This window comes from Amphiura filiformis, chromosome 20 (genome assembly GCF_039555335.1).
Source record: "Amphiura filiformis chromosome 20, Afil_fr2py, whole genome shotgun sequence".
NCBI classification, from domain to species: Eukaryota; Metazoa; Echinodermata; class Ophiuroidea; order Amphilepidida; family Amphiuridae; genus Amphiura; species Amphiura filiformis.
In genome coordinates this window covers 12,726,352-12,754,158 of record NC_092647.1, presented here as the reverse complement: position 1 = coordinate 12,754,158, position 27,807 = coordinate 12,726,352, and the positions used below count along the sequence as shown (strand labels likewise).

The following is a 27,807-nucleotide window of genomic DNA, read 5'->3' as shown; positions in this document are numbered from 1 at the left end:
AGAAAGCACGCACCCTCGTCGCGGTTAAGTGAGTTCTTCCCTTTTTCTGATTTGGATGGCCTCCTGACTCTTCTTGAGAAGGCGTTGGAGTCTCTATCCAGTAATTTGGCCCCCTCCCAGTCGATGGCGTGATTTTCTTGTGCTACGTGGTCGGTTATTGCGGACTTGTGCTGTTCAGTGGTAGAGAGCTTTCTGCTGGCTCTGGTGAAATTTTTGGTGGCGATCTTTTCAGTGTCTTTCTGATGCTCCTTCTTCCTTACCCCAAATGGTCTACCAGTCTCACCTATGTATGATTTATTACACGCCTTCTCAAGAAGAGTCAGGGAGGCCATCCAAATCAGAAAAAAGGGGAAGAACTCACTCAACCGCGACGAGGGTGCGTACTTTCTAGATCATGTATATGACCCACTGCTTAAATCAACATCACTTCCGGGTAACGAGGATGCGTCTATAGCAACCAAGTTTCAGGGAAAAGCAGTGGACCAGTTCATCTGTGATCAAGCCATCAGCCAAGATGGCGAAAGCTCAGTTCCGTGAGTAATATTTATTGGATTTGGCTAACATAATTAACCAGTTTATGATCTCAACAATCCTACCAAATGAATCTCTTTGCTTAATCTGCTTTTGGCCAAAAAACCGATTTTACATGCATAGATTCAATTTAAACTAGATATATTGCATCCTTAGTAAGGCTGCGAAGTCTAGCCGTGACCTTGAAATGACATCTGATGACCTTGAAATGACCTTCACCACATTTGCATCATATCCACATAACATATACTAATTTTCATTCAAATTGAATAAACTTTGTAATTTGACCCCTTTTGACCTTTAGTTGACCTCTGGTGACCTTGAAATGACCTCCAATATATTTTGAATCATATCAAGATCACATATACTAATTTTCATCTAAATTGGACAAATATTAGAATTTGACCCCTTTTGACCTTTCGTTGACCTCTGGTGACCTTGAAATGACCTCCAATATATTTTGAATCATATCAAGATCACATATACTAATTTTCATTTAAATTGGACAAACTTTAGAATTTTACCCTTTTGACCCCAAAACAGACCCCTCCTCCATGTTTAAGCCAAATCTGATTACAATCGTACATGAACATAATGCTAGAGCCCTTTTGGCATTATTCTGATGATCACAGCACGAAATATGCAGAAAATATTGAATTTTAAAGTGATTTTCAGTAATCAACCATTTTTGTCCCCTGTTTGACCTTGAACTCAAAATCTGTGAGGACCCCATAGACACCAACTAATGTCAATGCATATGTGTCAGTCGCATCTCTGTACCATAGAATCTGTAGGAAAAGAAGCATTTTGAAGGTATTTGGTTATGTGCGAAATACCCCCTTAATGACCTTTTGACCCCAAATATATGAGGACCCCATAGGCCCCGGCTATAGCCAAGGTAAATGTCCAAATCTCGATACTCTACCATGTAATCTGTAGGAGAAGAAGCATGTTTGGTAAAAATCACATTTTTAGCCAAAATTACTCATGCATGACGTTTGACCCCAAAGGGGTCTGGTCAAATGTAAAAGCTGGGGTAGTGGAGCTTGTGCCCAAGTTTGGTCATAATCGGTCAAATAATAAAGGAGCTAGAGCAAATTATGTTAAATGTTGACAGAAAGAAGAAGAAGAAGAAGAAGAAGAAGAAGAAGAAGAAGAAGAAAGAAACTACTGGGAAACAGGAGTCTAGCCGCCGCTCGGCTAGACTAAAAATGGAAAATCTGGGTTGGTTGTTAATTTTTTGGTGCCTTATGGTGCCCGCATCTTAAAATTGAAATTGCTTACTTTTCATAGACAAATAAATTTTTTGAAAGCAGGTAGCAGCCATTCTGCCATGTTCATTGGAAATGGAAATATATAGCTGCCTTTGGACTGTGTTTGAACACCAAATTCATGTGGAGCTGGAGATACTGATTGAGACTGTGAAACACTCAAAAGTATCTTTTGTGTAGATGTTGCAAGAATCAACTTTGAATTAAACAAATCTCTTTTTTTTTTAACAAGAATATATGAGAGAATCTATTGCAGATTCTGTCAGAAATACTACCACTTCAGACAAGTTTTTGTAGCAAGTGTTTAAGCGAGGGTTTCCCAAACTGAGGTCTGACCCAAATGTTGGTCGGGAGCACTTCTTTAAGGAGTGGACCATCACTGAAAAGAAAGAAATTGCAAAGAACTTTCTGCTCAAGCACAGAAATATTAGCTTGTCCCTTTTGCATTTAAAATGCAAAGCCGGTTCTCCAGCACTTTAAAACATTGACAAACTTTGCCCTGCAAATAAACAGGCACACACACGTCACATTGTTTTGGCAGGTAACAACATTGTATAAAATTATGCTGTGTTGTCGTGCTATATGTTTTGGGAGTATATGTAAACATGTACTAGTAAATGATTCAACTTGGTGGAAGGTGGCAGTCAAGTGAATATCCTCTATCATGTTATTGAGTTGGATTGCAATCACCAGTTACATTGAACAGTTAGACATAAAATACTTATCACAGGCCTTGCCGTTCGAGGCGAGCGAATGCTCTCGCTCGCCACTGCTTGCCCAAACTCGATTTCTAGTGAGCGATTTTCCACTCACCAAAAACACTAAATATCACTCGCTGCGAGTCTCCCAAAATCAGCCATCGAACCAGTCAATTCAGCATTTAATCGATTCTGTGTCCCCTCCAAGCAGAGTGGTAAAATCAAAAAATTTAGCGCACTTTGCGCTCATTTCAACATAAACACATGAATACTGTTTTAAGACAGGCGCTCTACTTGATTATACCCAAATAAGTGATATTTGTGAAAATTCGAAACATAATGGTAGCGAGTGATTAACCACTTGCCTTTAAAATCCAGACGGCAAAGCCTGTTATCACATGGCTTTTTTTAAAAGGACTGTTCAAATACTTTTGTACATTTTAAAACACTGAAGTTGGAAGATTCTCAAATAGTGTTCTGTGACATGTAAACTTTTATATAATCATTTCTTGCTTGATTTAGCAGCTTCAAATCATACTTTAGACAAAAGATGATTTATAAAAGACATTTTAAGGAGTACTTTTTATGTTATTTGTGAAATAATATGTTGTACAATATTTTGTTATTGCTAGTATTGCACATGTGAAGAAACAGTCTAAAAAAGCACATGTTGCCATTGAAAGTCAATAAAAACAAAAACATACCATGGTTTATATTTGTTTCACATTTTGCAAGTTACTCGGGCCAAGAAAAAGGTTTGTCTCATTGGTTGCAGAACACATCTTTCTTATTTTGTCTTTTCCCCCTGATCAAACCTTCAAGCTAAATTAGTATAACAGCTCAAATATTAATCTAATAATTCTTCGGCAGATGATTTAAATAATTGCTGATTGTGTTGTAAAAATTATACAAAGCAAATATTAGAGGAAAAAAATCAACCTACCGATTTCACCAAGACAAAAGTTTGGCACTATAAATCATAACAAATGCAACTTTGAGACAAACCCTTTTCAGCAAGGCTATTTGCAGCAATGTCAGTGATTGTACCCTGCCTCATATTATGGCAGAAAGTGACAACTGATATTTCTGTCAAAATTAAGTTTTCACCTTAGTGGGACTGATAGGTGACATAATGTGATGCGATCAAGCAAAATCAGGCAGAACTCGGAAATATTGATTTTGAAATATATCCAAACAAAGGCAGTATTGCCTTTTGTTTCCTATTGTTTTGCAAACTCTTTAATTACTCATACCTTTGGAACTGGTTGTTCAATTTCAATGGGGTTTTCTGCAAAATGCAGCTTTGCAAATGCTATTTACTATCCTATAAGAAACTGAAAATTTATTATTTGCGAGTTCCGACTGATTTTGCTTGATCGCATCACATATGTTCACTTGTAGCAGAAATCATAAGAATGTGTACATATAGGGGTTTTATAAGGTGTGCTGGTTGCAAAAGGAAACAAAATAAATCTGACCAGCTGTTTTGCTGTGAAAGGACATGGGGCCTTATACAGAGTCACAGGCCCAGATTTACCACAATGTGCAGTGGGCTGGGCCCAGGGGCCACAATCTAGGGGGAGGGGTGAGGCAAAATTGTAAAAGGGGAAAAAATAATAAAAATTGGAAAAAACATATAAGAGGAAGTGCAGCTGCATGGTTTTATTTGTTTAAATGTAGCCGCAGGTTTTTGAAATCGGCATACCTTATGTACAAATCTTGATGATTTCTGCCAGTAGAGAACATATCACTTGACCTGTGTCGCATATCTGCCTCACTACATGAGATGGAGAGAGTGCTCTTGTAGGTCATCAAGATATGAATGGTCGGGGTTGATGACGCAAACAGGGACAAGAACCAAAACATGCAAAATCCTTAGAACTTACAAATTACAAGTGCCCAGGTTGTAATGGTGAAAGAGGTCAAAATGCTCTTTAAATTGAGCCATCTTATAAGCTTACAGTTAAATCAATGTGACAGTGTGTTTACTGTAAATTTTCTTTAAAAACCCATTTTTTGCTCAATTTGTGACTTGTTGAAAAACAGCCTATAGTTTGAATCTCATTTGCATATCCCCGTTAAGGTTTATTGTATACTATTGTTGAATGAGGGTTAAAAAATTTTTGTTTGTGTTATGTATAGTTTATTATCTCAATTTGGTCCTTTCTTTTGGGCAGACAAAGTACATTGTGTACAATGTAAGTTACTGTAATACGAAAAGTACCAGACTTTTCCGCTCTACTACTCCATGCTATCATCCTAGCTATTTTAAACTTCATTATAGATACCTAGTACATAAACTCAAATGGTGAGAACACCTTGGAAACTTTTCAATTGAAATCATGCCCCATTTTGGCATGTCCTTTTTGCGTAAATCTGAGTTACCAATTTTCTCATCAATGTACACCATGCTCTAAGTAGAGATAATATTGACTTTGAGCTCTTTCAATACCATTAGGTCAAAGCCTTGAATGTTGTGTGTGTTACTACAAAAATGAAACAGCAAGGCTAATATATAAAAACCAAAGTACTTGGACTAGATTCGGATGCAAAAAAGTGCAAATGTGAATTACCTTGGATTTTCAATTGTTTTTGGTACCAATTTATCCTATTTATTTACTCTGTGAAAGTTGGACACTGGGAAAGAAAGAAGAGGGGATGATCCAAGTCCTTGAACTGTGGCTGTGGAGAAGAGTTCTGAGAGTGTGCTGGAGGCAAAGAAAAACAAACAAATGGGTTAGGAAAACCATCAGAGTCCCAGAGAAGGAAGGACTTCTGGAAGGAAGAAGAGAAAGCTGGCCTGAAATATGTATGGTATACTGGAAACGAAGAAGTGACAGACAGCCGAGTCCTATCAACTATTGAAGCTGCTTAGGGATGAAAAGGAAGGAGGCGGTCAGAATGGGTTGACAACATCAGGAATTGAAGAAATGGTATGGTGTGCACTAGAGGGATGGCTATCAAGTGAAATGTCTATGGCTCATTTGGCATGCTGAACCTGAACCTGATCCTATTGTGAGGAAATTTGGTGAGTTTAATATTAGTATATAGAATTGCAGATTTATATGTAATAAAAGTGACGTAGTTAATCGGATTAACTACCATAGCAATGAATGAATACAATTCTGAATATATTGCCCCGCACTACAACGTTCATGCGGTACCGATGCATTGAACCATATATGTCAAAGAAATGCTAGTCACTCGCACCTGTCAGATAAGTATCATTGAAAAGAGTGGTATTGTATTCAATCTATGATTGCAGACATGCACAGGTGATGAGTGCAACCTGCCTGTATGTAGTGCAGCACGGTACAAAAATTCAAAAATTGTATTCATCCATTGCTATGGTAGTTAATCCGATTATGACGTCACTTCTACGCCGTATATGTAGTGGTAATAAAATTAAAGTAATTAAAATTAAAATTCAACACTCCTTTTTTATTTCGCTTACTGGGAGCCTTTTTGAGGAACTTCCTCGTCATCAGCCGATATTGTAATTAGCTTGATCCAATGTTTCTCTTGGATAATATGAAAGTACTGGAGAAAGAAACAAAACTTTCCCAAGAGAGTCCTGGAAGCTCTCCAGATCAAGAAGCAAGCTATATAGATCTTCATTGAACCAAGACACAGGATTAGAATTAGATCCTTTGTGGGACAACCTGATCAAACCCAGCGGCACCAGGGGCAGGAATTTTCTAACTTTGGTAACGTCATCTAGTGTGACGTTATCAGATCAGGATGGTCACTAGCTGTTTCCAAGAAAAACGTCAGAGCTAACAACATTGGCTGACATAGAGTTGAAGCTTAATTTAAATTACTTTCAAATATTAATATGCTTGACAAAATTTGAAGGTCATTTGAGGTCAAGTAACTAAAAGATTTTATTGTATTTTCATGAATTTTTTTTGCAACTAAGTGAATATGATGAGTGATGGAATTGAAAATTTTTCAAGGTCATCAGAGGTCAAATGATGGATTTTAATAAAACTAATGGGCCCTTTTACAGCAATATCCCTGCATACAAAACTCTGTTTGTTTTCACCTACAAATATGGACTTTGAGTCCACATTTATGTAGTGAAAAACACACACACTACGAAATGTGGACGTCCACAGTCATAAGACAGCGGCAGAGGGTGCTATACAGCATAACTTTGCATATGGGGTGGGGTCCTCTATCTTGGGTGTAATACCAGGTCCATGGTTAGCGGTGAAATACATGTATCTCAGAAGTCCCATGTTTGGGTTATGATACGTCTGTGTACATGTGTGGGGGTTCACGGTTTCACTGTTAACAACCACACACACAATATGAGTCCCCGGTTGTCGGTGAAAACGTGTAGGGGGCGTGTTAGTAAGTGTGTCAAATTACACCCTATCAATGATCAATTAAGCATGTTCTGAAATTTCAGACATTTATAACATTTGGTGCAGTAGTGTAGCCTGAGTCGTCCTATTTGTGAGAGGCACAAGCCATTTTTTGGGTAATTTTCCTATGGGATTTTCTAAATTTTCAAATCAATTGGGGGGCATGCCTCCCCTGGTGCCCCTATGACGCTACGTGGTTGATTTGGTGTCATTGAGTATAGGGGAAACCTACCTATACAGGGTCAACAAATTTTTGTTTTGCAGGTGATTCAATGAAAATCCAAATTTTACTTAAGTATTAAAAAGTACTACACGCAGGCATAATAAGCTTGCGGGTATAATAATAATAATATTTATTTCAATTGCCATAAATTACAAACATGAAAAAACATTAAAAGCAATTTAAATGACAATCCAGGAAAGAAGAAATAGACTAAACAGTCCAAGCACAATGTGTTCTTCTTTCCTGATTATCATAAAGTACATATAATAATAATATAGATACAAGATACATATTAATTAAAGCAAAAACATTTGTAGAAAAAAAAATGAGTGAAACACTCTATGACATAACTGTGTAGATTTGGTTAATTATATTTGAAGATATACATAAAAATATTAGTAGGGATGGGTGCGTAACAGCTCTTAGGCTGAACACTCTAAATCAGAGCTTAAAACTCAACCTGTTTTAAAACATACAATTCTGGTAATAACTACTTCAGAAATGGGTCCCTAAACCATCTAAACTATCAAAATCCACCAAACAAAGAAAATTGCCATAATAGACAAAACAGTGGAAAAAAAAGGGGTGGGGTAAAAAGAAACACAACTTATACATCCTTTTTGGCTGGCATTGTCTCATTTTTCAAGCGATTTTTTTTTAAAAGGTGATGCTCTGGAGGATGATCGCGAGCTGCTTCCAGTCAGCTGTATGCAAGGTACCCTATATCTATTTGAAACATCATTTTTGCCCTCTATAGCCCATTTCTATGTATTTATATTTGTATTTTTGTTTTTGTTTTTGTTTTTGTTTTGACTATTATTATTATTATTATTATTGTCATTATTATTATTATTATTATTATTACTGTTATTATTATTATTATTATTGTCATTATTATTATTATTACAATTATTATTATAAATAGCGAGTTAGGGCATTCAAAAATGCCCCAACTCGCGATTTGTAAGTTGACTAGCAGTTAAGGCATACGCCCTAATTTTCACTTCCGTGTATCTCACGTAATCTCTATTATTTTTCAGTCATGTTACTTCTGCCAACTAATGTCATTATATTGAAGATTTTATATTGTATTTGTAAGGTTTTTTCAAGAAATTAGGGAGAAAGAATGTTTTATTAGAAAATGCGTATTAAATACTATTTACGTTCAAAGTATAGATGGCGACTTAGGGCATTCATATGAAATTCGATGATATCATTAAAAGTGGCCTTTATTATTCAGAAACTACGATACAATATATTAACTTGAGCGACTGCAAATACTAATTGTGTAAAAATGTCACAAAAATATCAAATTTGATTATAAAACAGTATTATTTGTCTGTCTTTGGGATGATGTTGTTATCAATAACTCCCGATATTTTGTGTCGCCAAATTGATGATTTCGAAATTCCCCGTACTGCCGTAATATTTTCATGGGGCCTAATTTTTTATGTTTTTGTACAAACATTTTTTTTTTTTCAATCATTTATGAAATTTATTTTTTGTAAACATTTTTGTAGAATTTTAAACATATGCAATGGCTGTAAAAGCATCTAGAATTCATTTCAAATTAAACTGCTTAATCCTCAATCAATTAAGAACGTATACAATAGTCAACCCGCACCCGCCATGTTATTTGGATAGATCCGTTCGACGTCACTTTCTGAATCAGAAGTCGCTGCTCAGTGGCAAAAATATCTCCAGGATACATCCATGCATGTATGTACGGACATGGCGACTTCAAATCTGTAACCATGTACTGACAGTCGATGCACAAAACAGATTTGATTTAAGCAAAGTAAGTATACACCCTGTATATTTTAGCCTATTTACAGTAACACATGAACTGCACATTCTGTGCAGTGACAGTGTACAGTCATGACAGTATACTATAAAATACAAAATAATATTGATTGTTTTCATCATTCATGGACATGGTTTTAGTTTCACCATGCATGTGTGACACTATCTATAGTCTATCTACCTCGAGACACTGGCACTAGCTTTGAAGTTACGCGTGTTCCGGACAGAGCGTTACTTGGTGCATGTACATACTTTTATGCGGGCGATCAATGTGCCGCATAAAATTATGTGCACACAAGAAACCACGCTAAAGCTGGTTTCATACTACCCTGCCGCTGAGCGGCGTGGCGCACACGCATTGCAGACAAACATACACAATCAAGGCTTGTCATTGGTTGAAACGCCCTGCCGCTTGCCAGCGGCAGGAAAGTATGCTGGGGGCATAAGCCAACATAACATACGCTGAACTTCAATTTCAAAGCTAGTGCCGATGCAGTTGGCAAGCTATTTGTTTGAGGGAGTTGAGATTAATTCAAATATCTCAAATTATTCCACTTGTTCATGTTATTGTTTACATTGGGAATTATGCCGCGCCGTCAGCCTTTCGCCATCTTGTGGGTACAAATGATACGCGTGTTAATGCATCGGACACTACGCGCAGGGCGCAGCTTGCCATGCAACTGTTATCATGCATCATCACACATGGAGATCGAAGGACAATCGCAGCGTGTACCCACAATATGGCGGCATATGACGTCACACTGACAGCCTCTATTGAATGAATGCAGCTTTCAACAGCTGTACACAATGCAACTGCGATCATCATCCTATATTGCGTATTTCAAACTACAACATGAGCGGTCGAGCGCACAATGGATACCATACAATACCAACCAATCATGAGTGCATTGGCATGGATGGGTCCGTGTTAGGCATGAACAGTCGTACAAGGTGGCGTATATCGCGCAGTGTACGCACAAATTTGTCATGCTATGCCTATGTCAGGCTGTGTTCATTCAATTGGAATAATCTGTAAAGCACATGAAGGCCTGGGGAGGGCAAAATTGGGTGGGCAAGAAATTTTGGCGAGTCGAAAGGGGGCAAGCAATTTTTGGCAAGCTGAGAGGGGGCAAGAGATTTTTTGCCGCAGCGTTCTTGGGGGCCTTTTAAATAAAAGCGCTCTAAAAAGGCGTAGCCTCCGTAGGGAAACCGTATGGAAACGCTTAAATTTGCAAATTTTCCTGCTCGCTACGCTCGCAACATGTGTATATAGACCATTTAAAGTTTGCAAATTGGCATGTGCAAGGGGGGGGCAAAGATTTTTGGCAGGCCGAGAGGGGTGGGGCAAGCAATTTTGGCAGGCCGAGAGAGGGGGCAAGCGATTTTTGGCACGCTGTTTGGAAATCATAATTATTGTACACCCGGGATTGCACAGCCCCATATGTACCAAAAAGTTCTTGCAGATTAATTTGTTTAGCCAAAATATCACCAAATTTGAATTTCCTTCGGACTGGTATACCAGAACGAAATTACAACAGTGGCCTATGGAGCAGTGCAGTGTAATACACTAAATCATGCATAACTCGCAAACGCAAAATTGGAAGCAACTGAAATTTTTTCGTAGATATCTATTGCAAAATGTCATAAAAAGAGGATGCTAGGATCACGAAATCCTCCTTTAATGTAAGTTGACATGCACAGTGACAATTATAAAAGACAAATATTTTTTTGCTAATTATAAGCTCTCAAATTTTGGAAGATTAAAAAAATAAATTAATTAAAAAGGCACTCATATAAAGTTAGATAAAAAAAATATATAATTATTTATGTAATGGGTTTGAGCACTCTAAATTCCAAAGTTATAGTCACTTGTTATTATTATATATAGCAATATTGTAAAATATGATGAGTTAGCCCCCCCTTATTTCATTTGTCAAAATTCCGATTTTTACACGATTTACATTATAGCAAGTTGGTGGTGCGCGCCCTTAGACATTTGGCTACGGGCTGCGGATAGCAAGGACAATTTTAAAAAAAAAAAAACCATCATGTTAATTGTCATCGAAGTTTCACCAGTTTTTCACCAGTTTTCTATAGCATGGCTAGAAAGAAATTGCCCCATTTTGCACTGCAGAAGAAGAAGAGCTGAACCACTGCCCTTGTGAAGTAATTTTGTGATCTAAGATTAATACCCAGTTATGTGAGTAAAGAACAAGAAAGACACGAGAATTCATCTGGTTTAGTTCTGACAATTCAACTTGTAAATAGGCTGAAAATAACAAATCTGGTACATGTATCTAATGAATAGTTTACACTTTACATCCAATTGCAACGATATGAGAGCTTGCATGTAATGGTGGTATTCAAGGTCACTAAGGTCAAAGGTCATTTGAGGTCAATTTGTAAATAGTCTGAAAAGGATGATTATTAGTTGTGTTCACGTTGTCGGACGACGCCGGTGGACCTTGGCGGCGCCTGGGGGGGCTCCCATTGTGGCCTGTACACCATCCGCGATAATCAACTTTTGAAAAGCACCCTAAACAAGGATTTAACCCTTGGCTAAAACAATAACCTAAACAAGTGTTTTCACACCCTAACAGGGATTTAACCGGATTTTATTCCTTGCATCAAATTTCCATACCCTAAATTTCATTTCCGCGTATTAGCAATTGCAATTTTGCTACTCGCTTATTGTGCTTACCCACAAAAAACTACCCTTTTTACGCGTTTTCATTATCGCGGATGGTGTACAGGCCACAATGGGAGTGACCCCCCAGGGGCCTGCGTAAGTTGCTGGGAGTAGCGGTAGGCGTTGCCAGGAGTACTGGCAGTGTGAACGATGGTCAGCGTAAGTTCCGCCAGGCGTACTTCCAACGATTTACTCCTGACAAAAGTCAGGAGTAGCGAGTTGGGAGTAACCTCCACCAGGCATAAGTTGCAATGTGAACGCTGCTACTCCTGACACCCGGTGTAAGTTTCACCTTTTGTTGGTTGGAACTAAGACATTACATAATGCATGGTTGAAAAAGGTCACAGAAACACTGGAAGTGGTAGTCGATGTTTACACCGACCAGAAGTGAATGCTTGGTGGATCTGGTCGGCATAGTGCTAGGAGCAGGGTTTTCTTTAACGCACAAAACACAAAAGCACAAATCCCTAGTTCCAAAGTCCAATGCGTACAAAATCTTGAAAACGTACGCGTTCAGATATTGCAAGAATTGAATAGAGAAACACCTGATATTGTGTATTTATTCTCGGCTTTTGGCATTTAAGACCTATACTCCCGATATGTAGGACAACAAAAGGCTTTATGGACCGGCATTTCACAATTTTCAGCTTTTCAACTGTTCAAATTTAAATTTTACACAGTAATATGGTCCACCAAATCGCTTCAATTAGGTCTTCATTTTGCAAAATTTTCCAAGTTCTAAGGGGGGAACATCACCCTGCGTAGTTGATAAACAAATGGCCACTTTCACTTCTGCTTTCGACATTTGCCAATTTATGTTTAACACAATTTATAGGCCTACCATAATAGGGAAAACTTGCCGTCCACGCAAGACTCCATGGACTGCTCATTTCACAAATGTTCGGCTTTTTTAAAATAAAATTTTACACATTTATATTGCCAAAATGATCCACCAAATTGCTTCAATTAGGTCTTCATTTTGCAAAAGTTTCTTACTTCTCAGGGGGCATCTTTAAATATTATTATTTTCTTCTAAAATTGCCCCCACCCCCTTCTGACTGCTCTAGATCCGCCACTGCTCCAAACAGTGGCGTAGATTTCTTTTTGACTCGGAGGGAGGGGGGGGGGTGTCTTGAAGTATAGTGAATCCAGCACCTTATGGAGAAAGAATAAGTTTATGGTACAACAAATTTTGCCATTTTGAAGCTTAACTGTTGAAATATGGTGCAAAAGTGGAATAAATTCGCGAGAAGCGCGCACAAATTTGCACTTTTGGGGCTAAAATGGCCAAATATGAGGTTAATTTGGCCCCGAAACCCACATACAGGCGTCAACATTGGGGGATGATTGTATGGACCATCCCCCTGGCAAAATATTGGGGAGATCCCCACCACCCCAATCCGGATCTACGCCTATGGCTCCAAAAACACACATATTGTTAAAAATGTCTTCAAAAATAATATTATAAAAATACCCCTTGGGCAATGTTTTGACTCCTTCAGAGGAAAAATTCACAATTGAAAGGGTCAAAAAATTTGAAAATACCCTTCAGCAAAATGCTTAAAGAAAACCCTGGCTAGGAGTAGGCTAGGTGTGGACACGCGGTAGGAGTTCCGTAGCGAATAAATTTGTGGAATTTTTATCAATGTTAGCGTAACTTTACGCCGCCGGGTGTAACTCAAAATGTGAACACGACTATTGTTGAATTAGTGGACATGCTTGTAAATCCTTGTCAACTTATCAGTACAGTCCAACCTCTCTTATCTGGACCTCTTTTATCCGGATCTCTCTGTTATCCGGCTTAGAAATCTTCACTAGAGAACATGTTTTTGATAATTTGACACCTTAATTCCATGCTCTGAATGCCAGGAATGACATATCTATTAGTGTTGAAACAATCTTTTGTTTTCCCAATTTCAGTACTTGGTCAGTCAATGCAGAATTAGGCCTACATGTAATTCACTTAAATCCGGATTTTTCACTTATCCGGACAATGCTTGGTCCCATCATGGGCGTATAAAAGAGGTTGGACTGTATAGGGATCAGCAGGAGTATTTCCTTTTTCGTAGCAGAATTGGGACTAGGATCATATGCATAGGCTCTTAAAACCTGTGACTAAAACCGTTGAACATTGCTTTAATTGCCAAGTAATAGGAATAAATCTTATTTTATTACACAGGAGTGTAAAATTTAATTCTTCATTATTCTTTGTTAATTTGTATTTTTTGATTTTACAGCTAGAAGAACCTTAATGTAGAAGGAAGTATATAGAAATGGCGGTATATCGATCACAAGTTACAGACTTCGAGGTTTCCAGAGGTAAGAAATTGAAAAGCAAGCCAGTAATGCAGGGGGGGCAATCTCTCCCCGGGCAATCTCTGTGCTCTCTCTGATACTGATATAGATTCCATATCATGTTGGAGCGATGGGAAAAGGTTAAAGGTCATTGGACCTCGACAAGGGCCTCGACCATTGTCCCAAATAGGGGACGATTGGTCATTAAGACTATTGGTCATTAAGATTTATATTATGAATTTCTGATTCGCGTCTCAAAGAAACTTGCCATGAAAGAAAAAGGAGTTAGAAAAAAATTATGTTGTTCGTACAATCAACTATAATAGTGTTGACATAATTATAGGCCTAAATCATGTACTTCACCATGTTAAAAACTTCACCATGTTATTTGAATTTTATATTGATTTGGGCAATGATAAATCAAAATTGTGCTTAGTTTATTATTTTACTATAGGACTATTTTTACTTCACTACTCTATGTGCGTGTTTATAGTGAGCCAGATTATCCAGTATTTAGCGTATAAAATATAAATCAATTGTTAGGTAGGCCCCCAAAAAATAAATGTTTGTTTGTCCTCCACAGCTTTGAAAGAGGACGTGTGGGCAGGCGGATATTTTTTTGTTTCTTCCAGATTTGGCGTATTCCTGGACCTAGCTAGAGCTAAATGCTACAATCATTCATGGTGACTTAAAAAAAAAACATTTTGTGTATTTAATATGCAGTTAAAGTTATAATTTGTGTTCATGTCATAGTCTTTTAATGATTTTATATCCAATGTATTTTGAAGTCACTAAAAGTTATAACTTTGCATATTGAAGACACAAAATGTTTTGGGGGGCTTTTTTTACTTTCAACCATGAAAGATCTTAGTATTTAGCTCTAGCTAGGTCCAGAGATACTCCAAATTTGAAAAATGTTGACTTTTACTTATTTTTATAAAAATAAATTAAAAAAAAAATGGTCAGGCCTTGATCTGAGGAGCGGGCAGTGGAGGACAAACAAACAACTTTTTTTTTTGGCCTTATTGCAGTATAATAAATCCACTACAATTTTAACATTATTGAGCCCCTGCATTCAACGGGCTATTGAACTAGATATTGAACGTATTATAGACCGTATTTACACTATTTTTGCCCCCCACCCATCAATGCCCCATCAGTTGTTTCAACCGAAACATTTGAACCGGAAGTCCAAATATAGTTAGTCATTTTGGTGTGATTTTTAAGCTTACCTATTTTTTCTTGAATTACCGTTGTGAAAAAGACCTAATAAATGCCCCCTCTTTGAAAATGCAACATCACCACGAGTAAATACTGTAGTGGCTACAGCTTACAGACCCGGCCAGACCAAACACTAGAAACCCACAAAGACAAGAAAGTGCTCATATTTGGCGAGGCTAGGCGAGAAAAGGTAAAAGGCAAGGTAGCATATTAAAAAAGGCGAGGAATGGCTCAGATTAAATCTTGCTCAGATCCTGGGCAAGGAAAGGCAAGGTACATCCAGCACATCCATACCTGCCACAGACACTTATATAAGATTCCACACCACCAAATCACACCATAAAGGTAAATGGCTGGTAAAAAAAATCAGTGTTTTTATTGTAAGAACCACACCGGGATTGATTTAATGGAAAAAAAGTTTCAAAAAGAAGGCTCATGTGCCTATCTTTGTGATAGCTGTACTTTGTGGATGGTTTTCTCAATATCTAAGCATAAAAGATTACATTTGTTACAATTATGAAATTTGAGGCACGTTTTTTGTTCTTCTTCACCAGATGACGCCACTACATATAATCAGTGTGCTGTAAGATTGACAGGATGTACATATTTTTCAACACGCGTCACTGCGAAAAAATCAAGCTGGCAGCTGCTGCTTACCTACCCAATATTTGTTGGTTAATGGAAGAACATATCATAAACATTAGGTAACATGGTGTTTTGAATGAACCCACGGTTGTTTGATGGGATCATTTATTAATTTTTCAAACAAAACATCATGTACAACCAAATTTTAGGCTTTCAGCCACAAGCATTTTGACTATTTACAAGAAAACCGCCGCAAACAAGAAAAGCCATTAAAAGGGGATGCTGTGTTTCATGGGTAAGTCCAACTCACTGAACTATTGCTTTGCCTACTTAACAATAGGTATGGCTGTATTAATGTTTGTTTCAATTTGTTCTGTGACTCAATTAAAAAATATCTGAAAGGCTGAGAAACAAAAAATTAGGCCCTGCCTGATTATCATAATTATCTTAATGTTGCTATCTTCAGTAGATAGCACATGGTTAGCAATACACGTGCTGCATTAATTTGAGTCGGCATCAATACTAAAACTGGAATAATTTCACTTTTAATGGTCGAGATATGTTAAGAAAGGCTGCAGATCATGTAAAATGGGGTTTTAAGCAAATTTTAACCCTGTATTTGACATGTATGACAGATACTCTAGAAACACTGTGTGGGGATGCACTATATTTAGATCACCGAGCAAGATAAAATACAAATTGTGGAATAGTATATAACCAGATTTGTCTGTTTTGGGGTAAGCTTTTTGCTAATTTGCAATTTGCATTACATGGGGCGGGGGGCTAGGGATTTGGAAATATGCTCAAAAATGGCTTCAGATTGAATTTTGAAAGTTAAAGGATTTCCTTCAAATTTAAAATTTAGAAGGAAATCGTACATTAAGGCTTTAAGCTTACCTGAAAAAGTATTCTTACCATGCCCAAGTACATGTAATTATTTATCAGCTAGTCAAGACCATTCTTCTTGCACAAGATATTAATTAAGGCCTATAAGCCTAACCTGAAAAATTGGGGTTTTGTCAAGTAGGCTAGGTACTAGTTACTGACTCTGAGACATGACTGAGTTTGGTTTAATTAATGCAGTTGCAGTAATCTGTCTGATTTCAATTTTGTTTTTGTTCAGATATGACCATGTATGTGACCATCTGTGATGCTGTGTTTCATGGGTAAGTCCAACTCACTGAACTGTTCTGTGACTCAATTAAAAACATCTGAAAGGCTGAGAAGCAAAAATTAGGCACTGTAGTCGGGCAGCAAACTACCCAGTTTTTAAGGCCTGTGGCCTTTTGATGAAGACAATGTGCCACCTATCCTAGCATGTTGTTTGGGTCCCAAGTAACATATTTATACAAAATGTTTACAAAAATCCAAATCCAGATTTTGTTTTTCAAAATGGCACCCATTTTGGCAAAATATTTCCAATATTTGTTAAACTGCCCCTTCCCAATGTGATTTTATTGGCACAGTAGTGATTGTTTTAGGCTTGTTATAGTAGTTTTGTCATGTTGGCATGCAGTAGCACCAATATTAATGATTTAAAAATTCAAAATGGCACTTAAAAATTCAAAATGGCCACAGAAATCAATTTATTTCCTTCAAACATACAACAAGCCTACATCAATCTGGTAACATATGAGATTGGACACATGACATGAATATTAAAATAATAACACACACAAATCCCATACTAAATGCACACCCCACCCCCACACCCTTACCCACCCCCTCCACCCCCGTATATTTCGTTTATTATTTTAAAGTGCCACAAAAAATGTATCAAAAACATTTTCTTGGCTCATAATGGGTATCCTTTATACAAGAACAGTTGGTGGTGCTAGTTTGGGCTACAGGCTGTATTACTACATCCATAAGTACATGGCAGCAGGGGGTACATGGTTCTTCAAAAAAATTTGAACCATTTAAGGACAATTTTGCCCAAATGTGCCCAGTTGGTTGCACTGGTCTCCACTGAAAACCCACCCATCGATATACCAAAATCGCTGAAAAAGGTACCCCAAAACGTGGCACCTTCCTGTACACCTTCAAACAGGAAGACCCCCCAGGGATATGGCATTGGCCAGACATTGAGAGGTATTGAGGGGTATTGAGAACAGGGTAAAAGGTACAGAGCGGTCCCAGAAATGGTTTATGGGTCCCGGGGGATGGAATTTTCAATGGTTTCTAGGGATGGAGTTGGGATACCAGGGATGGGGTATAAAAGAGTAGGCCTACTAGTAAAGGGTACAGTAGGTCCCAGGGACAATAGTTTATGGATCCAGGTGAAGGTTCTAGGTTCCAGGGGTGACATTAGGGGTGTCAGCAATGGGGTTTGGGGTACCAATGACAGGGTTAGGGGTTCGGGGGGATGAGGTTAGGGGTTCCAGGAATGGGGAGAGTCCCATGGTCGGTGTTAGGGCACCTAAAACAATGCCTACTGTACCAATAAATTCACAATGGGAAGGGTCAATTTGAAAAATATTGGATAGGGTGAGGGGTATTGGGATGGAGTAAAGGGTCCCAGGGTTTGGATAATGGGTACGGGGACAGCGTTAGGTGCACTGAGGAAGTGCTAGGGGTACTGAGGACAGGGTAACGGGTTATGGGTCCCGGTGAAGGGGCTAGGGGTTTCAGAGATGACCGGTCATGGGTCCAGGAATGGGTCGCATGATCGTGAGGCGTGTTTGAGGTCCAAGGGATAGGATATGGGTGACTGGGGATTGAGTGAGGGGTACTACCAGGGTTGGAGAAATGGGTACCAGGAACTGAATAAGGGGTACTGGGCATTGGGTATGGTGAACCAGATGTGGGCCAACAGGTTCCGAAGATGGTATTAGGGTCCCAGGGATGTTTCATGGCCGGGTCTCAGGGACAGAGTTTGGTGTTCCATGAATTGAGTTAAAGGTCACTTAGTTTGTGTTAGAGGTCCCCGGGAATAGGGTAATGGGGATGGAGGCCAAGGGTTAGGGATATGAGTACCAGGAACAGGGTAAGGGGTGTAAGGCATTGAATATGGGGAACCAATCAACCAAATGTGGGGTTACAGGAGCCAAAGATGGGATATATAATTTATAATGTATTTAATTATCTGTATTTAATAATAATTTGTATATATTTGAGAAGAAACCAGATAAACTTGAATTAAATTGAAAAATTAGGGTCCCAGGGATGGGTCATGGGTCTCGGGGACGGAGTTACGGGTTCCAGGAATAGAGTTAAAAGTCCCATAGTTGGTGTTAGAGGTTCCAGGGAACAGGGTAAGGGGTAATGGTGATAGAATTAGGGGTCCCAGGGTTGGGGTAGCCCATTAAATGGGTACCAAGAACAGAGTAAGGGGTGCCAGGCATTGGTTAAGGGTAAACAGGTTGTGGGGTTGCATGTACCAAAGGTGGGATTAGGATCCCAGGGACGGGTTATGGGCAGACTTGCCAACCTAGCGCAGTAAGAAAGAGAGACATTGAGGCCAAAATTGTGTACATGTACACAAACCAGGTACCGACAAATTCAAAGACTTGAGGTGTGCAATATTTTCAGAATTCAGGGAAGGTTTTGCAGGTCTAAATTTATCACAATAGACTAAAGAGAATGCTATAGCAAAATTTTAAAGTGACATTTGCATAATTTTCTTCTGTTCTTACATTTAAATTTGCCATCACTGAAATTTTCAGAAAGCAGGACTGTCCCTGTTTTTCACTTTGGAAAACCCCAAATGAGGGACAGTCCCTCAAAATGAGGGACAGTTGGCAGGTCTGTATGGGTCTTGCGAGAATTCCAGGTTCCAGGAACGGAGTTTAAAAGTCCCAAAGTTGGTGTTAGAGGTCCCAGGGAATAAGGTTAGGGGTAATGGAGATGGAGTTAGCCTAGGGGTCCCCTGCGTTGCGGAACTTGCGGTAATGGGTACCAGGAAAGGGGTTAAGGGGTACCGGATGTGGGGTTACCGGTACCAAAGATGGGATTAGACTAGAGGTTCTAGGAAGAATGGAGTTAAAGGTCCCATAGTTGTTGTTAGGTGTCCCGGTAATAGGGTTAGGGGTACTGGGGATGGAGTTCCGGGTTTCCAGGTTTGGCTTTAGGAGTCCCAGGGATGGCGTTAGGGGTACCGAGGACTGTGTAAGGGTACTGGAGTAAGAGACTTAGGGTAATATAAAAGTATATGGGTAGGGTGCCAAGGGTGTGGTTATGGGCTGGTCCGAATACATCAAATTTAGCTATAGAACATATCAGGTTATGGGCCACTGGGCAGTGGATTATGGGTTCCGTGTTGTGTTAAGGGTCCCTTGGCTGGGTCTATGGGCCCCAGGGATGGGTAGTGCTACTGGCCAGGGATTGGGTTAGGGGTACCAAGAATACAGGGTTATGTGAACCGAGGAGGGTATTAGGGTAGGACATTCGGGTACTAGTACAGGATACATGTTATTGGGTATAGATATATCAGAGTACGATATAGGTTTAACAGGGTAGGCCTACAGGGTTAGGGCCTATGAGTTAGATACCAAGTTAGGGGTGATTGGGGTAAAGATTAGGCTTAAGGGTTCGGGTATGAGTATGGGCTGGCCCCGGTACATCAAACTTAGCGGGAACATAATTATTATTATCATATCCAGATGAGGAGGCATGAAGACATTTAAGGTGGAAGTTACAGATTTTAAATTCAGGAACTATTTTAAAATAAAATGTTATCATAGAGAGTGAATTATAGGTAAGCATTTGAATGTGGGGGTGGGTGGGTGGGGGTGGTGTGGTGTGTATTTGCAGTGTAGTGGAGTTTGTATATCTGTTGGTATATTAATTAACATGTTACTTGCTTAAACTTATATTTTATAATGCTCATTGTATGTATAGAGGAAACAAGTTGAATTTGGCGGCCATTTTGAATATCAAAATCGTCAATATTAGTGCATACATGTCATAAATAATATCCTAGGCCTAAAACAATTGCTATTGTATCAATAAATTCACAATGGGAAGGTCAGTTTGAAATATATTGGAAAATTATTGAAAAATGGCCGCCAAAAAAAAAAAAACAAGATGGCCGCCATCTGCTGCATCTGGATTTTTGTAAACATGCATAAATATGTTACTTGGGACCCAAACAACATGTTAGGATAGGTGGCACATTGTCTTCAAAAAAGGCCACGGAATTTAGTTTGCTGCTTGACTACTGCCTGATTATCATATCTTAATGTTACTATCTTCAGTAGATAGCACATGGTTAACAATACACATGCTGCATTAATTTGAGTCGGCATAAATACTTGAATAATTTCGCTTTTAATGGTCAAGATATGTTGAGAAAGGCTGCAGATCATGTAAAATGGGGTTTTAAGAAAAAAAAATTAACCCTGTAGATTCCACTGTTTTGTCTGTTTTGGGGTAAGCTTTTTGCTAATTTGCAATTTGCATTACATGGGGCGGGGGGGCTAGGGATTTGGAAATATGCTCAAAAATGGCTTCAGATTGAATTTTGAAAGTTAAAGGATTTCCTTCAAATTTAAAATTTAGAAGGAAATCGTACATTAAGGCTTTAAGCTTACCTGAAAAAGTATTCTTACCATGCCCAAGTACATGTAATTATTTATCAGCTAGTCAAGACCATTCTTCTTGCACAAGATATTAATTAAGGCCTATAAGCCTAACCTGAAAAATTGGGGTTTTGTCAAGTAGGCTAGGTACTAGTTACTGACTCTGAGACATGACTGAGTTTGGTTTAATTAATGCAGTTGCAGTAATCTGTCTGATTTCAATTTTGTTTTTGTTCAGATATGACCATGTATGTGACCATCTGTGATGCTGTGTTTCATGGGTAAGTCCAACTCACTGAACTGTTCTGTGACTCAATTAAAAACATCTGAAAGGCTGAGAAGCAAAAAATTAGGCACTGTAGTCGGGCAGCAAACTACCCAGTTTTTAAGGCCTGTGGCCTTTTGATGAAGACAATGTGCCACCTATCCTAGCATGTTGTTTGGGTCCCAAGTAACATATTTATACAAAATGTTTACAAAAATCCAAATCCAGATTTTGTTTTTCAAAATGGCACCCATTTTGGCAAAATATTTCAATATTTGTTAAACTGCCCTTCCCAATGTGATTTTATTGGCACAGTAGTGATTGTTTTAGGCTTGTTATAGTAGTTTTGTCATGTTGGCATGCAGTAGCACCAATATTAATGATTTAAAAATTCAAAATGGCCGCCAAAAATTCAAAATGGCCACAGAAATCAATTTATTTCCTTCAAACATACAACAAGCCTACATCAATCTGGTAACATATGAGATTGGACACATGACATGAATATTAAAATAATAACACACACAAATCCCATACTAAATGCACACCCCACCCCCACACCCTTACCCACCCCCTCCACCCCCGTATATTTCGTTTATTATTTTAAAGTGCCACAAAAAATGTATCAAAAACATTTTCTTGGCTCATAATGGGTATCCTTTATACAAGAACAGTTGGTGGTGCTAGTTTGGGCTACAGGCTGTATTACTACATCCATAAGTACATGGCAGCAGGGGGTACATGGTTCTTCAAAAAAATTTGAACCATTTAAGGACAATTTTGCCCAAATGTGCCCAGTTGGTTGCACTGGTCTCCACTGAAAACCCACCCATCGATATACCAAAATCGCTGAAAAAGGTACCCCAAAACCGTGGCACCTTCCTGTACACCTTCAAACAGGAAGACCCCCCAGGGATATGGCATTGGCCAGACATTGAGAGGTATTGAGGGGTATTGAGAACAGGGTAAAAGGTACAGAGTGGTCCCAGAAATGGTTTATGGGTCCCGGGGGATGGAATTTTCAATGGTTTCTAGGGATGGAGTTGGGATACCAGGGATGGGGTATAAAAGAGTAGGCCTACTAGTAAAGGGTACAGTAGGTCCCAGGGACAATAGTTTATGGATCCAGGTGAAGGTTCTAGGTTCCAGGGGTGACATTAGGGGTGTCAGCAATGGGGTTTGGGGTACCAATGACAGGGTTAGGGGTTCGGGGGGATGAGGTTAGGGGTTCCAGGAATGGGGAGAGTCCCATGGTCGGTGTTAGGGCACCTAAAACAATGCCTACTGTACCAATAAATTCACAATGGGAAGGGTCAATTTGAAAAATATTGGATAGGGTGAGGGGTATTGGGATGGAGTAAAGGGTCCCAGGGTTTGGATAATGGGTACCGGGACAGCGTTAGGTGCACTGAGGAAGTGCTAGGGGTACTGAGGACAGGGTAACGGGTTATGGGTCCCGGTGAAGGGGCTAGGGGTTTCAGAGATGACCGGTCATGGGTCCAGGAATGGGTCGCATGATCGTGAGGCGTGTTTGAGGTCCAAGGGATAGGATATGGGTGACTGGGGATTGAGTGAGGGGTACTACCAGGGTTGGAGAAATGGGTACCAGGAACTGAATAAGGGGTACTGGGCATTGGGTATGGTGAACCAGATGTGGGCCAACAGGTTCCGAAGATGGTATTAGGGTCCCAGGGATGTTTCATGGCCGGGTCTCAGGGACAGAGTTTGGTGTTCCATGAATTGAGTTAAAGGTCACTTAGTTTGTGTTAGAGGTCCCCGGGAATAGGGTAATGGGGATGGAGGCCAAGGGTTAGGGATATGAGTACCAGGAACAGGGTAAGGGGTGTAAGGCATTGAATATGGGGAACCAATCAACCAAATGTGGGGTTACAGGAGCCAAAGATGGGATATATAATTTATAATGTATTTAATTATCTGTATTTAATAATAATTTGTATATATTTGAGAAGAAACCAGATAAACTTGAATTAAATTGAAAAATTAGGGTCCCAGGGATGGGTCATGGGTCTCGGGGACGGAGTTACGGGTTCCAGGAATAGAGTTAAAAGTCCCATAGTTGGTGTTAGAGGTTCCAGGAACAGGGTAAGGGGTAATGGTGATAGAATTAGGGGTCCCAGGGTTGGGGTAGCCCATTAAATGGGTACCAAGAACAGAGTAAGGGGTGCCAGGCATTGGTTAAGGGTAAACAGGTTGTGGGGTTGCATGTACCAAAGGTGGGATTAGGATCCCAGGGACGGGTTATGGGCAGACTTGCCAACCTAGCGCAGTAAGAAAGAGAGACATTGAGGCCAAAATTGTGTACATGTACACAAACCAGGTACCGACAAATTCAAAGACTTGAGGTGTGCAATATTTTCAGAATTCAGGGAAGGTTTTGCAGGTCTAAATTTATCACAATAGACTAAAGAGAATGCTATAGCAAAATTTTAAAGTGACATTTGCATAATTTTCTTCTGTTCTTACATTTAAATTTGCCATCACTGAAATTTTCAGAAAGCAGGACTGTCCCTGTTTTTCACTTTGGAAAACCCCAAATGAGGGACAGTCCCTCAAAATGAGGGACAGTTGGCAGGTCTGTATGGGTCTTGCGAGAATTCCAGGTTCCAGGAACGGAGTTTAAAAGTCCCAAAGTTGGTGTTAGAGGTCCCAGGGAATAAGGTTAGGGGTAATGGAGATGGAGTTAGCCTAGGGGTCCCTGCGTATGGAACTTGCGGTAATGGGTACCAGGAAAGGGGTTAAGGGGTACCGGATGTGGGGTTACGGTACCAAAGATGGGATTAGACTAGAGGTTCTAGGAAGAATGGAGTTAAAGGTCCATAGTTGTTGTTAGGTGTCCCGGTAATAGGGTTAGGGTACTGGGGATGGAGTTCGGGTTTCCAGGTTTGGCTTTAGGAGTCCCAGGGATGGCGTTAGGGGTACCGAGGACTGTGTAAGGGTACTGGAGTAAGAGACTTAGGGTAATATAAAAGTATATGGGTAGGGTGCCAAGGGTGTGGTTATGGGCTGGTCCGAATACATCAAATTTAGCTATAGAACATATCAGGTTATGGGCCACTGGGCAGTGGATTATGGGTTCCGGTGTTGTGTTAAGGGGTCCCTTGGCTGGGTCTATGGGCCCCAGGGATGGGTAGTGCTACTGGCCAGGGATTGGGTTAGGGGTACCAAGAATACAGGGTTATGTGAACCGAGGAGGGTATTAGGGTAGGACATTCGGGTACTAGTACAGGATACATGTTATTGGGTATAGATATATCAGAGTACGATATAGGTTTAACAGGGTAGGCCTACAGGGTTAGGGCCTATGAGTTAGATACCAAGTTAGGGGTGATCGGGGTAAAGATTAGGCTTAAGGGTTCGGGTATGAGTATGGGCTGGCCCGGCACATCAAACTTAAGCGGGAACATAATTATTATTATCATATCCAGATGAGGAGGCATGAAGACATTTAAGGTGGAAGTTACAGATTTTAAATTCAGGAACTATTTTAAAATAAAATGTTATCATAGAGAGTGAATTATAGGTAAGCATTTGAATGTGGGGGTGGGTGGGTGGGGGTGGTGTGGTGTGTATTTGCAGTGTAGTGGAGTTTGTATATCTGTTGGTATATTAATTAACATGTTACTTGCTTAAACTTATATTTTATAATGCTCATTGTATGTATAGAGGAAACAAGTTGAATTTGGCGGCCATTTTGAATATCAAAATCGTCAATATTAGTGCATACATGTCATAAATAATATCCTAGGCCTAAAACAATTGCTATTGTATCAATAAATTCACAATGGGAAGGTCAGTTTGAAATATATTGGAAAATTATTGAAAAAATGGCCGCCATTTTGAAAAACAAGATGGCCGCCATCTGCTGCATCTGGATTTTTGTAAACATGCATAAATATGTTACTTGGGACCCAAACAACATGTTAGGATAGGTGGCACATTGTCTTCAAAAAAAGGCCACGGAATTTAGTTTGCTGCTTGACTACTGCCTGATTATCATATCTTAATGTTACTATCTTCAGTAGATAGCACATGGTTAACAATACACATGCTGCATTAATTTGAGTCGGCATAAATACTTGAATAATTTCGCTTTTAATGGTCAAGATATGTTGAGAAAGGCTGCAGATCATGTAAAATGGGGTTTTAAGAAAAAAAATTAACCCTGTAGATTCCACACCACCAAATCACACCACCAAGGTAAATGGCTGGTAAAAAAAATCAGTGTTTTTATTGTAAGAACCATTGAGCTGCTTACCTACCCAATATTTGTTGGTTATATTGTAGAAGATATCATAAACATTAGGTAAAAGGGTGTTTTGAATGAACCAGGAGGGTTAACAATGAGAAAACGATCAATTCCTCCATACCTTTTAACACATAAATGAATAGGAAATCTATTTGGTGGTGTGCACCCATAAGTAGCACCCAATGTTATCATGTTGACTCAATTGGTCATTACAATTTTAATTTTTATAACAGTAATTCCTGCCAGACAGCCCAGGAAGGTTATGACCAATTGAGTGTGCTGGAATTAAGTACCTCACCATTTCTTGCCACTTGCCCAGGATGCCATTCCTCACCTTTTTTTAAAATTTAAAGAATATGTGACCCGTCACATCAATAGTTACTGATTGCTACATGTACCCGTCCCTATTTAGTATGGGGCTTGTTTGAAACAAGTTTGTTGATGTTCAAATGCCAAATTGACTGCTCAGTGCCAGAAGTGGGTAAGTGCAATAGCTGCCATGTGAAGTATGAGTACAATACTGTGTGTAAACTGCCAAAATGGTCACAGGGCAGCTATTGCGCTTACCTACTTATGGCACAGAGCAGTCAAAATACTGATGCCCTTGCACATTATTTTTTTCCATCATAATGCACTCCACCTTCGGGGTTGTATCATATAGGAAAAAATAAACAGCATTTGCATTGATATTTGTCATTTGAACTACAATAAAAATCATATCTAGTCATTAATCTCAAATCAAGAACTTAATTTTGTTAATTAAATGCAAGTTTAAACAAACAACATTACTTAAACTCTTAACGAGAGTAACAAGAGTAAAAAACCTATATTATGTATTGTGTTATTTGTGTTAAACTTGAACTGAAAGCCTGATGATTCCAAGAAAGATGGGTTAACCACTGAGCTGTTATTTTATTAATTTTAATTTCCATAAATCTTCATTTTATCACAGGTGATCATGCATATTCGCCATACCAAAATCACAATGCGTCGAACAGAAGAGGTGCAGCTGTTTGTCTCAAAAGAGGAGAATTCCATAGAGGTGATGGGCGCTTGATGACATCCACTTGCTAGCCAACCTTATACCGGAAGAAAGGAAGCGTTCCTTACGAATATTCATAGGGCTGCTTGGTAGTTTGGTATTAATAGTCTCATGGAATTGAGACTAAAATAGTCTATAGAGAACAGAACTATAACTAGACTTAGCTGTGGTCTAAGACCACGAACACAGCCGTGTTGTGGCCCCTTAATGACCTTTGACCCCAAAATATATGAAACCCCATAGACATTGGCTAATGTCAATGTATGTGTGCACATGGCATCACTTTGCCATGTTATTTGTGGCAGAAGGGCATTTTGAAGTGTTTTTTGTCTCAGACCGGAAATAACCTTTCACCGCAAATAAAAAAAATACCACGTATACACTGAGTAACATCAATTCATGTGTGAATGTACCGTATCTGTGCTATATTTTTCTTGGCTGATAATTTTGTTTGAAGTTATTTCGTTTTATACCGGAAGTGACCCCTTAATGACCTTTGACCCCAAATCTGTGTACACCCCATAGACACTGGGTAATAACAATGCATGTGTGCAAGTGGCATCACTGTCCTACGTAATTTGTGGGAGAAGATGCATTTTAAAGGTATTTCGTTTTATACTGGAAATGACCCCTTAATGACCTTTGACCCCAAGTAAAAAAATACCATATATACATTGGGTAAACACAATTCATGTGTGAGCACACCATCACTCTCCTATGTATTTCTTAGCTAATAAAAATTTTTGAAGTTATTTCGTTTTATACCGGAAGTGACCCCTTAATGACCTTTGACCCCCAAATCTGTGTACACCCCATAGACACTGGGTAATAACAATGCATGTGTGCAAGTGGCGTCACTGTCCTACAGAATCTGTGGAAGAAGATGCATTTTAAAGGTATTTCGTTTTATACCGGAAGTGACCCCTTAATGAGCTTTGACCCCAAATAAAAAAAATACCACATATACATTGGGTGAATGCAGATCATATGTGAACATACCGTTACTGTGCTATGTTTTATTTAGCTAA

The 27,807-nt window shown here is 39.1% G+C and overlaps 2 long non-coding RNA genes across 2 annotated transcripts; both read left to right on the top strand.

Moving 5' to 3' along the window:
* The first annotated feature begins 10,971 nt into the window (after window positions 1–10,971).
* LOC140142926 (uncharacterized) lies at window positions 10,972–15,719 on the top strand. The gene is made up of 3 exons (XR_011857605.1): window positions 10,972–11,096; window positions 13,823–13,904; window positions 15,656–15,719. It is a non-coding gene; the product is annotated as an uncharacterized lncRNA (long non-coding RNA).
* A 193-nt stretch (window positions 15,720–15,912) lies between these two features.
* Window positions 15,913–27,214, top strand: LOC140142925 (uncharacterized). The gene is made up of 3 exons (XR_011857604.1): window positions 15,913–15,981; window positions 21,444–21,486; window positions 26,690–27,214. It is a non-coding gene; the product is annotated as an uncharacterized lncRNA (long non-coding RNA).
* Window positions 27,215–27,807: the final 593 nt, after the last annotated feature.